At 40.7% G+C, this 12,608-nt stretch overlaps 1 protein-coding gene across 1 annotated transcript in view; it reads left to right on the forward strand.

Moving 5' to 3' along the window:
* The window catches only part of gan (gigaxonin), a 125,233-nt gene extending 115,778 nt beyond the window's left edge, over window positions 1–9,455 (forward strand). The window contains exon 12 of the mRNA XM_085991747.1: window positions 5,845–9,455. The gene's annotated coding sequence lies outside the window, so the exon portion shown is untranslated. The remainder of the gene's footprint in view (window positions 1–5,844) is intronic.
* The last annotated feature ends 3,153 nt before the right edge of the window (window positions 9,456–12,608 follow it).

Here is a 12,608-nt window from a genome sequence, read left to right on the forward strand (position 1 = left end):
TTGGTGACCTATAGATCAGAATACAGCTAAGAATGTCTTGAGCAAAGGGTGGTGTGTGTCCAGGAAGCGATGTGTAACTACTGCCATAAAAACATTAACCCTTGTAGTTTGTTTTGATATTTTGTAGCATTTTTAGTAAAGTTATTGCAAAACAAAAAGCGGTGGGCACATTATGCATTAAATTTACACACCCTTCCTCTAATTCAAGCCATTCCTATAAATGGGTGTTCAGCATCTGGTTTCGCTATTAACATGAGCTAGGCAGTAGTTGGCAAAATTTTATTTGGTACAACTCTGGTGTCTATGTTAACGCATTGTGTCTGCAGGATTTCACAATCGCACAAAGTCTGTTTCAATCTTGAATACATATTCATCTTGCAACCTAAATGCCTTTCCATGACATGTGGAACATTGATTTGCTGACAGTTTGGAAGAATAAATTTTGTCACCAGAATAATGCACAAAACTTTGTCTTTAATTTATATATTACTATAGACAATGACATGCTGCTGTCTCCAAATGTTTCTGTTGCCATCTTTGGATTCAACATGAAGCTTACCAATAACCGAAACAAGTTTGGGTGGTGGAGTAAGTCATATCTTGTGGCTAGTTTAGTCCACCCCTACAGGCACATTGAAGTGGGTTTGGACTTGCTGGCTTATGCTTGCTCAGTTGTTAATGTGCCAGCCACTATGTAATATACCCTGCTATATAACCATATATTCACTGGGCAGTTCTGTATTGTAAATGAATAAAACTGAATAACACTGGTGCTTGGAGTGCCTCAGGTGGTATAATGATACTGCTTCACCCATCCTTTGCAGTGCACCATAAAAGGAATGTGCTGCAGTGAGTGGGGCAGAATAGATCACAAGACATTTCCTCTGCACACATTGAATAGTATTCAGCCCTGTGAGTTTACTCAGTGAGTAGCTGAACTATACAGACAAAGAAGATCCTTGGTTCAATCCATGATCTGTACCATGTTAGCTGATCTTGGGGCAGCAGTAGGGGTGCTGCAGTTATCCTCTGTACCCTTGGGTTAGCAAGGGGTAATCAGCCAGGTTTCCCACTTCTGATCGCTGCTGACAACATGCATGTATGATCATCAGATGAAGGCAGGATTGAGTTCAGTGGGGTTATTCATTGGAAGAATAGTTTGCCAATACTTGCTGTGAGTGAATAATTCACAAATAATGGCCACTTGAATGAGGTAACAGAAGGCAAATGGTGCCTGTGAAACTGTAAGAAGTCGATGGCTTCAGGAGGGTTGGGGAGAAAATTTGCATGAGGTGGTGGCGGTGGAAATTTTACTTGTACTGTATCAGCAATGCTAAACTTCATCAGTGTAACACTCTGCTTAAAAGTTCTCAAAGTGACTGATCTGATCTGAAACTCAGTGTTTGTGCAACTTGATTGTGGTTAGATCTCCTAGTTGCTGAATTTACTCTTCGGTGCTAGTCACTGAACTGAGCATTTTCCACTTTCTGTCGGTTCATGCTCTTCGTGAAATGCAACCTTTACAGTGACTCACCAGCCATGTCTCCGAGCACACAGCTTCCTAACGCAACTTCCCCTACCTGCACCAAATTTCGATGAGTTTCAGAAATTCTTTTGTACTGTTCCACCAGAATACAAAAACTCTTCCATTAGTACTTTTAAAATAATATTTTGCAAACTATCAAAGAAAAGAACAGAAATACAATGTTTTGGGATTTTTTTAAGGTTATGGAGACATATATTGGTATTCTGGTAGTGTTAACAGTATAAAAGAATTTCTGGAACTCCTCTAAATTTGGTGCAGGTAAGGGAAACTGTGCTCGGAGACACATGACCGGTGAGTCATTGTAAAGGTTGCATTTCACTGAAGAGCATGAACTGACAGAAAGTGGAAAATGCTCAGTGATACCTTATGTATCACAATAAATAGACTTCACCCCACCCAAAAGCCATGTGATCTCCTGGGAGAGGCAAATAAATAATATCCATAAATATATTATTTGTAACATTCAACCATCAACATTGGAGATATATATATGTGTGTGTGTGTGTGCCAGCATGATCTTTCTATTTGCACTGCATACAAAATTCACAGTATAGCAGAATTGCCTTTTTTTTTTAAGTTAAATGCTTTATTGTGAAATAAGAATATTGAATCATTTTTTAATGGACCGTTTTAGATTAGTTATTTGCTTGCCTGTAGGAACTTTCTTCTTATGACATAGCTGATCTTTGAATGATTTCCACAACCTTTCCCTATACCTTTTTTAAACTGTTTTTCTTCCTTATATCATTGTCCCATTCCTACCTCCCACCCTATACCATCTCAGCTGAAGGAAGCAACTTATCCCAAGCCTTTGCCAATGGTGTTCTTGAGCCAGCTGTTAAGAATGCAAGAGTAGCACGATTTTCAACCCACTCGTGGAAAGTGTGTACCATCTGAGATTAGGAACTAGTGAATCCTGGGGAGTACCCACGTTCTGTTGATTCTGCAACCTTTTCCAGCAATATCTTTAGCCTGGGGATTTTTCTTGAGCATCATTCCAGTTACAACATTTGTGAATTTGCACACAATTTTATCTTTGGTGTTGTATCAAACTCATACCACAGTGTCAGCGCTTATATTTGGACCCATTGTATAAGAACAGAACTGGTGATTCAGCTGAGCTGTAGTGTACTTATTGTACTTTCGATCTATGCATGTATCTGTGCTGCACCTCCTGGAATTAACAATTTCCTGCACTAGAGAGGAATGTTGATCCCATTGTGCACAGATGACCAGTGTTGATTTTAAAAGATGGTGGTGTTTAGTCATTTCCTTCCACATTTTTAGATGTGCCAGTAATTAACTTTCTGAATATTTTATAATTAAGTTTTATTATAACACAAAGATTGTGCTGCTGAATTATTCAAAACAAAACAAATTCTGTATGAGACCAAAAAGTACACTAATTTTAAGTGTCCATTATAAGTTAGTAACATGTTTAACCGAGGTATATAGTACTGAAAAATCTAGTTGTCTAATAATAGTGTAAATTATAGTTTTATGCAGAGTGCTAATATTTTGGTAATGCTGTAAGTACAAAATTTTAGCAAATCCATAAATCTTTGAATGAAGCTGTAAAAAGTGTCAGAGTGGGCTAGCTATTGTAAGTATCTCACGTGATATAAATTAACATAGATGTTGTGATTATGCTAAATTATTATACTTCATTTGAAAGGAGTCAGAAGTAGTGGAGGTGAAAAATATGCAAGCTTGTGAGTACAGCAAGTCTCTAGCAATGCATTGTGCGAAAAACCTATAAATGCATTATATTTCAAGTGCCAATACTTTATTACTTTTGCTCAGTATACCCATTGTGTGTACATTAATTCCAGTACAGTGGTATATGAGACCTGATCTTATGTTGTGTGAACAACTATTTGTGTTTCAGTAACAAGAAGTTTCAGAAATAACTCTCTGCTAAGTTAAAGTGGCTTAGCAAAACTTTCAAAATACTTCAAACAGTTGGAATATGAGCTGGGGCAATGGGCAAATAAAACCCTATGGCCTAGAAATTCAGTTGTTTGCGCCAGCCGCTAGCGCCTTAGGAGGAGGAGATGTGGGGCGCTAGGCGGCTAGCAGCCGGGCGCAGCGCGATCTGCGCCTCTCCCCAACTTCAGTAAAGATTTAGCGGCGGCGCAAAGCCTTTGCGCGCGCTCAGCTGCGCGCGCAGATCCTGACGTCATTTCATCGTGCAACGCCCTTTGTGCGCCCCAAACCGGAAATTCAGTGGCGCCGGCCTATTGTGCGCCTGGCGCCCCTAGCGACTGGTAGAGGGGAACGGTTCCCAATCGCTGCGGGGCGCGGGGGGCACTATTTAAAGGGGACTCCTCCTGCCGTATAAGTGGCAGCCATTTTGTGCCAATCCCTCTGTGTGAGAGACGGATATTTGGAGAGAGACAAAGGCAGAGAGCTTTCTGCTTTGACTCAGCGCTCGCACAGGTACTTGTGGCTTCAGGCCAGAGCTTTGCACTTGGATTTCACTTTCAGTGCCATAGCCTTGAGTCGCCACATATAATGGGGGCTGCAATGGGCGGAAACGTTGGCTTTCTGCATTGCATTCAAAGGGATCAGAGACGCCGTGAGAGAGTGCCAGTCATGGCCAGACGGAGATTGGCCAACAGGTGTCAGCACAGGAGGCCTTACCCACCCAGGGTATACCGCCAGCAGTTCTCATATCTGAACATGTCTGAGGAGCAGTGTGTTCGGAGGCTGCGATTCAGAAGGGAGGTGGTCACTGAGATCTGCCACCTGCTTCGCAGAGATCTGCAGCCACAGCTGAGGAGCAGGACGTCTCTGTCGGTGGCAGTGAAGGTGACGGTGGCTCTCAACTTCGTGCCACTGGCTCCTTCCAATCCGCTACTGGGGACATTGCCAACATCTCCCAGTTCGCGGAACATTGCTGCATCCGCCAGGTGAACAATGCCCTTTTCAGAAGGAGACGTCAGTACATCTCCTTCCCCATGACCCTGGACAAGCAGCAAGAGCGTGCAATCGGATTTGGAAGAATAGCGGGCTTCCCCATGGTTGAGGGCGTAGAACTGATGAACCAGCAATGGTCAGGCCTTGCTTCAGGGCTGCAGTGTGCAGGGCATGGCAGCCAAACAAGTTGACCCTTCCCCTTTAAGAGCTGACCGGCGCCAGCGTGTCTGCCTTCATTGAGCAACTCGCCGCACCTGCGCTGCGCCCGTCCTCGGTGTTAGCGCCCCGGATCGCCGGCTTAGCGCCTAATGATAGTCGTGCATCGCCTGCTTTAGCGCAGCAGCAACCTCTTGGGGCGATGCAACTGAATATCGGCGAAGGTGGCGCGAAGTTGCGCCGGGCGCAAACTTTAGCGGCCGCCCGGCTGTAGCGCCCCAAACGTGGCTATACTGAATTTCTAGGCCTATCTGTTTAAGTAGAAGTACCTGTTGTATTTGCATCCCTTTAGCAGCTGTTAACCACTTGAGCTTAAATGTTAAGTATCGCTAATGTGAAAAGTACAGTATTAAAATATGAAAATAATAAATGGAAGAAAAGAGAATTCAGAAGGCCTTAAAATCCATTAAACTACAGAAGCCCTCCTCTGTGAATCACTCACTTCAGATTTGCAAAGGCTGGTTTCATTGCAATCACTCCCATGCATGAATAATTTTTTATATTAGATATAGCTTTATATTTAAAGCTAACATAAGATAATCTGATATGCTGTTGCTATGTGAAAGGTATTTTTCCTTGAGTGACTGGCATTGTAGCAACTTCTGTTTAGTTGATTTGTGGTGCCAACCTCGCTGAGGTTAAACATGTGATGTAATCAATTTAAGGTTACCAAAATTTAATCCAGAGTGGATTTTTAGGAAATAACTCTGCTCAATATTATTAAGCGTTAATCAGCATAGGATAAACATAATCCAGTCTCTAGTCCACTGTTTTTATGTAAAACGCCTTGCATTATAATGGGCCATCATCTTGTCTTGTACTTGGTCATCAAATTCCCAAAATGTTGACAAACAGCTAGTATTCCTGCAAAAGTGTGAGGAGTTGATTCCTGTTCAAATGGTGCAAAGAATTTAGGGAACAATTTTTATTGAAGGGAACAAAATGAAAAAAATCAACAACAAAAAATCACTATAGGCAGGGCTAGATAGTAATTCATTTATAGCCAGTCCAGATAACCAATAAATTTGGTCGCCTGTCAAAATGGCTACTCCATTCACCCATAGCATTTCTTGTGTTGTATAACATATTTCCAAATTTGATCATTCCTACAGAATGATAATGTAACAAATCTTCTGCATGTTTTTAACCATATGAATATTTAGGTTGCATCACTGTGATAAAGACGGTCAATGGTTGTACTTCACGACATGAACATGTGACCTGTTCCAGCACTAGATTTCAGGTAGCCATGTTTAATTGTCCAACTAATATTTTGATAGTTTACGCTATAACTATACTGGACAACTGGAGTAAAGTGACCACTAATATTCTTTCATATTGAATAGGGTACCAAGGATTATTTAACATTTTAGCCTATTGCAGATGACTTGATTTCACTTCGGAGGTCATTCATAAACATTCTGACAAACAGGAACATTGCAAATGTAGCGTATTATTTACAAAAAATGGCTCATACATGTATTGTCTCTTTTATAACTTCTGTTGTATTGCGGTCAGTTGATCACTAATATTTACTTGTACGCTCCACTTTCGTAGTTCAGGTGTCCAAATAAGGTCTTAATATTTAAAACTTGACTGTGCATGTTTCCTCACCAGTATTGTTGTCAAATAAGATAAAAGATCAGGTTCAATATTACTATTTTATGGCATTGTACAGACTTTACAGCTTTCAGTTTTTCAAGCAATTGAGACAATGTTCAAGCGGATCTTTATGGTGACGGCATCTGTACTGATGCATGTTAGTGCATTCCTCTTAATTTACAACTAAAATATCAACTGTAATGCAATGCTTAGTCACTGTGCCCCTAATTAACCTTCCCTCTTCCAGCATGTTTCGATGTAAAACCAGATATGATGTTGAACGAGATATATGCAGTAACCTTGCTTGATCTGCTGGACTCTAGTCCCTATCCAAATATTGATTGGAATCTGTAATGCAAAAAAGAGATTCAAGCAATTGTGTGCACAACCAGTAGTACTGACCATTGTATTATTTAGAACTGGGATTTTCTAAACGCGCATTTTGTTATTCTTGAGAGAACAACTAAATATGTGGATGAATAAATTAAAAATTAATTTGCTATTTTTTTGTTCAATCAAATAATACTATGTTTGGGACCTTTATCGTTACCTTTTTTCAGGGTCATATTTTCAATGTATTTTCCCTCTGTGTGACACACCATTTTCTGGTAGGAAGGGTATCAATATTTAGTCACTGTAGCCTTAATCTCTCAGCTTCAAACCTTGATGCAAAACCAGGTATTCTGCCTTGTTGAAATGTGCTAATGTTGAAACATCTGAAGTAAGGCCCAGTTTGACCTTCTGGATCTCATTGTCCCTGTCCTTATATCGATTGGCATCTGAAATGCAAGTAAAGATGTACAGCCTGTAGAGATCACAAATGAAAATCAATGTCCTCGTTTACAAATGTCTCCATATTATCACCCCCCACCCTCCCAACCTCTATAACCTCCTCCAGCCTTAGGTTCAGGCCCATGCCCTCTGGCCCTCAGACTCTGAGCTCCTGTGCATTCCTTCCCCTTTCTCTGCTGTATCAACCAGTGGCACATTGTCAGCTGTCTTAGCCCTACTCTTTGGAGCTTGCTTCACCCTGCTACTTCTCCCCCTGCCTTTAAAAGACTTGTCAAAACCTATGTTTTCAACCATGTTTCCGTCAGCTTCCTTAACTCTCCTACTATTGCTCGTGTTCATTTCACTACTGTGAAGTTCGTTGAGATGTTTTCTTAAAAGTTGCTATATAAATGTAAGTTGTGGGAACACAGATTAATGCCTGCTGCTCTGTCCAATATAACTATCGATCTTAGCCATGCTGCTATGAAGAACCATGAACAGAGGCCAAGTGTTACCCACAGGGAGAGAAAGAGGGAAAATTATAGAGAATCATCATCTCTGGACCACTCTTGTACTTTTATCAGCTAATCTCTGTAGCATTAGTGGAGGCCAGGGAGCAGGTCATTTCTCACTCAGGGATGGTGTGTGTAACACAGAAACTCAAAGAAAGTAAAATGATTTTCTAAAGAGAGTCTTGCCATTCTTTTTCAGCCCCCACCCCAAAAAAAGGAAAAGACAATGGCGACTGACTTGTTTAAATTTTAATGTGCATTGTTGCAATTGGGGGCAAGAATTAAACTATTGTGTTTCAGAAAGGATTTAGTGTAATAGTGTTACCATATTGCCTTACTTGAATGTATTTTTTTTTCTTATTTTGGTTGGTGTTAACAAATGCATTATATTATACAAGTTGCAGCAGTTCTTGTTATCCAGCAATTTGAGGAACGTGGCTGGCTAAAATTTCGTTGAGAATTCTAGTTAAACTCTAACTCTAATATGCAACCAGTATCAGTGCTATATACAGATCACAAATCACTATGTAAATTATGTATATGACTGATGCACTTGTGCTGTTCGATCACAATTCAAAAACTTTGTTGAGTGAACACATCTAGTTTCAATTTACAATTGATGGTTTCAGTACTAAATATACAAATGTTTGGAGTGGGGGGAAGCAGAGAGAAGTTTTTGTTTTCCAGTTCTAAGCTTTTGATCCAGAAACTCAGTTTTATGTCTAAACAATACAGATTTGTATTTTTGAGTCTACATAGCAAGTGTTGCTCATGTTTACTATTCCTCACTGCTACAACCCTTAAATAGGGCATATTCATATTGGTTTTCTTTTTAAAACATGTTCTATACGGTTGTATTAAATGTGTCAGAAGCAGAACTTGTTTTAAATGGAGCAAAGTTTCAAAATGGAAAAGTCTGTCATTTTTCATGCTGGACATATTTGTCACAATTTATCAAGAGAAGCACTACTAAAATTATAATTTTTTTCAGGTGACTATGTAAATGCTAATTTTCAAGTTAAGTCCTTTTTTTTGAAGATTATATAAATATAAAACTGTTTTGAACTGTGAGGAAAAACTAATGAAATTACTGCAATTGGCATTTGGTTTGTACCAACTGAATTTTTATTCACGTGAAGAAATTAAATGTAATCTACTTTATCTTGTGTCATGTTAAAAAACATGGTTGGATCTGCTTGCCTTTATGTATTAGGGTGTATTGAAACTTGGAATAAAAGCTATTTTATCAGAAATTGGGGCTTGAAATTAGTTGAACCCCATTATGTAACTTTGACAAACACAGCACTAATAAAATTAGTGGAAGTAAATTGATGTCTAAAGAATATCAATCTACTGGAGCTAATATTTTCTTCAGGAAATTGCTGTTTTTAGGCCACAAGTGATTTAGTTTGCAGTCCTGGAGAACAGAAGAGTCTTTCTTCCACCACACATCCTCTCAGTTGGTTATTTCCAACATTTAAAATGTATTTGAGACAGATCTATGCAGCAGTTCTAATGTTTTTTGTATTAGAAAAAAATAGCACCGTTTCTAAATCCTTTTATTTGAACAAGAAATATTGTAAAGTCACATAAAGAAACACATGTTTAACATTTAATTAGCTTCAAAGAAATATTTGATATCATTACTATTCCAAAGTACTGAATTAAAAGAATCTAATAAAACTAATATTACTTGTCTATCGATCGCTATTTGAGTACTGATAGAAAAACATTAGTCTGCAAATGAGTATATATTTATTGTAATTGGGAATATATTAAGGAAGTTCAATGGGTTGGTATGGAATATTATCACATGAATGTGGAAATCTAAAATCACAATTGATTTATGAAACTGTTCAATACAAGTGTCATTAAAATGTACTACAATCCTCCATCGTCATGTGTGTTATTTAAGATTACAAAATAGGCACTAGATTTCCAAGCAGTGCCGAGTGGATAAGGCATGGATATGGTTCCATGGGCATCAGTGCCCCTCCAGTACCTTACCGAAGTGGATAGACCTACAGGCAAGTTACCTTAGATCACTTTTGCTTCAGACCAATAAAGGTATTGAAAAGAATACAGGAATTTATAGTGTTCATGTATTATTTCTGAACCTATTGATCAGCACCTCTGGCCTAGTAGGTAAAGGTACTACCCACTGCACTAATAAAACGTCCTCACCAGAAGGTTCTAGGTTCATGTTCCCAGTCATTGTTAGCTGACCTTAGCCAGTCATTGTAGTGCTACAATTGGCCTCAGCATCCCTGGGCTAAGGAGGTGAAAATCAGCCAAGGTTCTTGCTCCAGCTTGCTTTCCAGTGACATCTGCTAGAAACAGCATACATGTGGGCATTGGTGAGGACAAGATTGGGCTCCGTTGCCTTTCATAGTTGAATAGCCCACTGATGTTCATTGTCTTGTTTTACACATTAATAGTGACTACTTGAGCACAGTTCCAGGGATACTGCTTTCCAATATTGTATCTCAGTAAGAATTGTCACCTTCAGAAGAGGTGAGGACTAAGTTAGCAAAAACAGATTGGTAAGACACATCCTGTTTCCTTATTCTAATTTGGCATTTAAAAAAAGCACTGACATTTGAAAACAAAAAAAGCCTCTAAGGGAAACAGGGAGGAAGAGGGAAATAGGGTGAGGGGAGCTTCTGGCCTCCCAATAACCCCCCACCCCTTGTGGGGAGTAGATGGAAGGTTATGGATGAGGCAGTGACAACAGTATGAGAAGATGCCAGAGGGTTGAACTGGTAGTTTAAAGAGGAAAAGGCAGTGCAGTAATGGGGTGGTAGCAAGTAAAAAGTGTAGTGGAAAGACGAAGGGTTAGATGCTGCAATATGAGAAAAGTGGTTGGGGTAAAACAAATGATTGGGAGAGGGAAGAGAAGTGAGCCACATTTTCCCTGTAACCCCCCACTCTAAATGCAACCTGCAGCGATTTGTAGGTTGCTTTCCTGCCATACAGCGCCATAACGTCCACCACTTCCCATCCCAGAGGAAATAAAAGCAGGAAGACAGAGAGAGAAGCTGAATAGAGAAATCAGCTGCACTAAGATGGCAGATTTACTGTGCGCAATGCCACAGAAGATCAACTAGTTTTCATTAATAGTGGTTTCAGAAGTCAAAGTGTGACCAAAAAGAACCAATTGATATCAAACATTAGACCTATTCAGCTAATGGAGTAAAAGTTTTAATTAACACACTGTGATCATCTCACAAAAGAGCAGATACATCAAGGTCTCTGCAGTTGCATTCTAAAACTGACAACGAGGAGGTACCGCCCAGGGTGACGTCCCATCAAATTTTCTCTCCTGTGGTAAATTCTTGCTCTCCATTCTTTGGTTTTCTGTGACTTCATAGAATCGTACAGTAAAGGAGAATCGTACAGTAAAGGAGGAGACCATTCAGCCTGTTGAGTCTGCACCAGCTCTTTCAAAGAACAATCCAATTAGTCCCGCTCTTTCTCCATATCCCTGCAATGTTTTTTCCTTCAAGTATTTATCCAATTCCTTTTTGAAGGCCTGCAATTGAATCTGTATCCACCATCCTATAAGGCAGTACATTCCAAATCCTAACCACTTGTGTGTAAAGGTTTTCCCTCATGTCGCCTCTGGTTCTTTGGCCAATCTCCTTAAATCTGCTCCCTCTGGTTATCGACCCTTCAGCCATTGGAAACAGCTTCTCTTTATTTACTCTATCTAAATCCACTTCGCATGTGCTTTAACCCGAGCAGGACAGCCAAGTTACAGAGTGTGGGATTGTTTAAACCGTGTCCTAGCAACCGTGTGCACCCTGAGCAAGCTCATGACTGCTAGAGAAGGATTCAAAGACATTCACAAACATTGCTGCATGCTGCCACTCTGCCTTGATATAACTGCCACTTGAGTCTCTGGCTCAATCTTCTCTGAAATTGTAGGGGGTGGTGGGTCGTGCCCAGCCAGCTTCACCTCTGTCCCCTTTGAGTGGTTCGAATCGCTCCCACACCCCTGGGTTCTAGACATCGGACTTAGGTACAGGCGGCGATACAGAAAATCGAGTAGACAAGTGGTTTGGTGCAAGAAAACCAAATTTTATTAAAAGAATAAAACAATCTTATGAAAATTACAGGCATAAACAATTACACTTATATGGGAATGGGGAACACACGGCACATCGAGGAAAAACAACTACATTAAACAATCCCCTTATCCTTATCCCACCCCCTATACCTAACTAGATTAAGCTCTGAGGGACCAGGAATTCATGCTCACCGATCCAAAACCTGTTGCTTAAACGGTTATGAGTTTTGAGGTCCGCTCCTGCTGTCCTTTGGGGTACCCCGTCGCCACGTGGTCTCGGCGCGGCGCTGAAGTCGTTGATGCGAAGCACCCGCCTTTTTCCTCAGCTACCGTCGTCATCTTGTCGCGATGGGTTTTCTTCTCCCTCGAGCAGTCGCCGGCGGTAATGTTACGGTCGGGGTTGATTGGCAGTCTTTATCGTCTAAAAGATTTTACTACCCATGCTTCGAATGCTAGTTTATTCGTCACGGGCGCTGCCACCCACTCTTCGAACGCCTGCTTATTCGCACTGTTCATGCTTGCAACACCAACTTATTCACCAAATGCCAGCTTATAACTAGACGTTTGGATTTTCCCAATGCGTCTTTTGCTGCCCTTCTCTGCTTTTATTGGTTTACCTTCTTCTTCGTCTCATCTGTGGCCTGTGTGTCCTGTGTGGTTTTGAACTCGGATCTCGTTCTCCTCCCGCGTTTGGCCCCGGTGTAATGGACGTCCTTGGTTGTTGAGCGGCATGGGGAGTGAGAAGAGAGCCTGCCACAAGGCCAGGGCGCGAGTACGAGCGGCAGCAGGCCGAGGCCACAAGCAAGAGATCAGAGAGCTAAGCGAAGCGAGAGATGATTACCACTGATGGGCCTACAATTATACCCGTTCTTCAACTCCTTATCTGTGTGCCAAATCAGGTCAGTCCATTATTTAACTTTTGGCGGGCTTGTTTAAATGATTACAACCATTTACTTTAACGATTTTTGGAGTG

Source organism: Somniosus microcephalus, chromosome 6, assembly GCF_052327205.1.
Source record: "Somniosus microcephalus isolate GS21.2 chromosome 6, FLI_Smic_1.0, whole genome shotgun sequence".
In the NCBI taxonomy this organism is placed as follows: domain Eukaryota; kingdom Metazoa; phylum Chordata; class Chondrichthyes; order Squaliformes; family Somniosidae; genus Somniosus; species Somniosus microcephalus.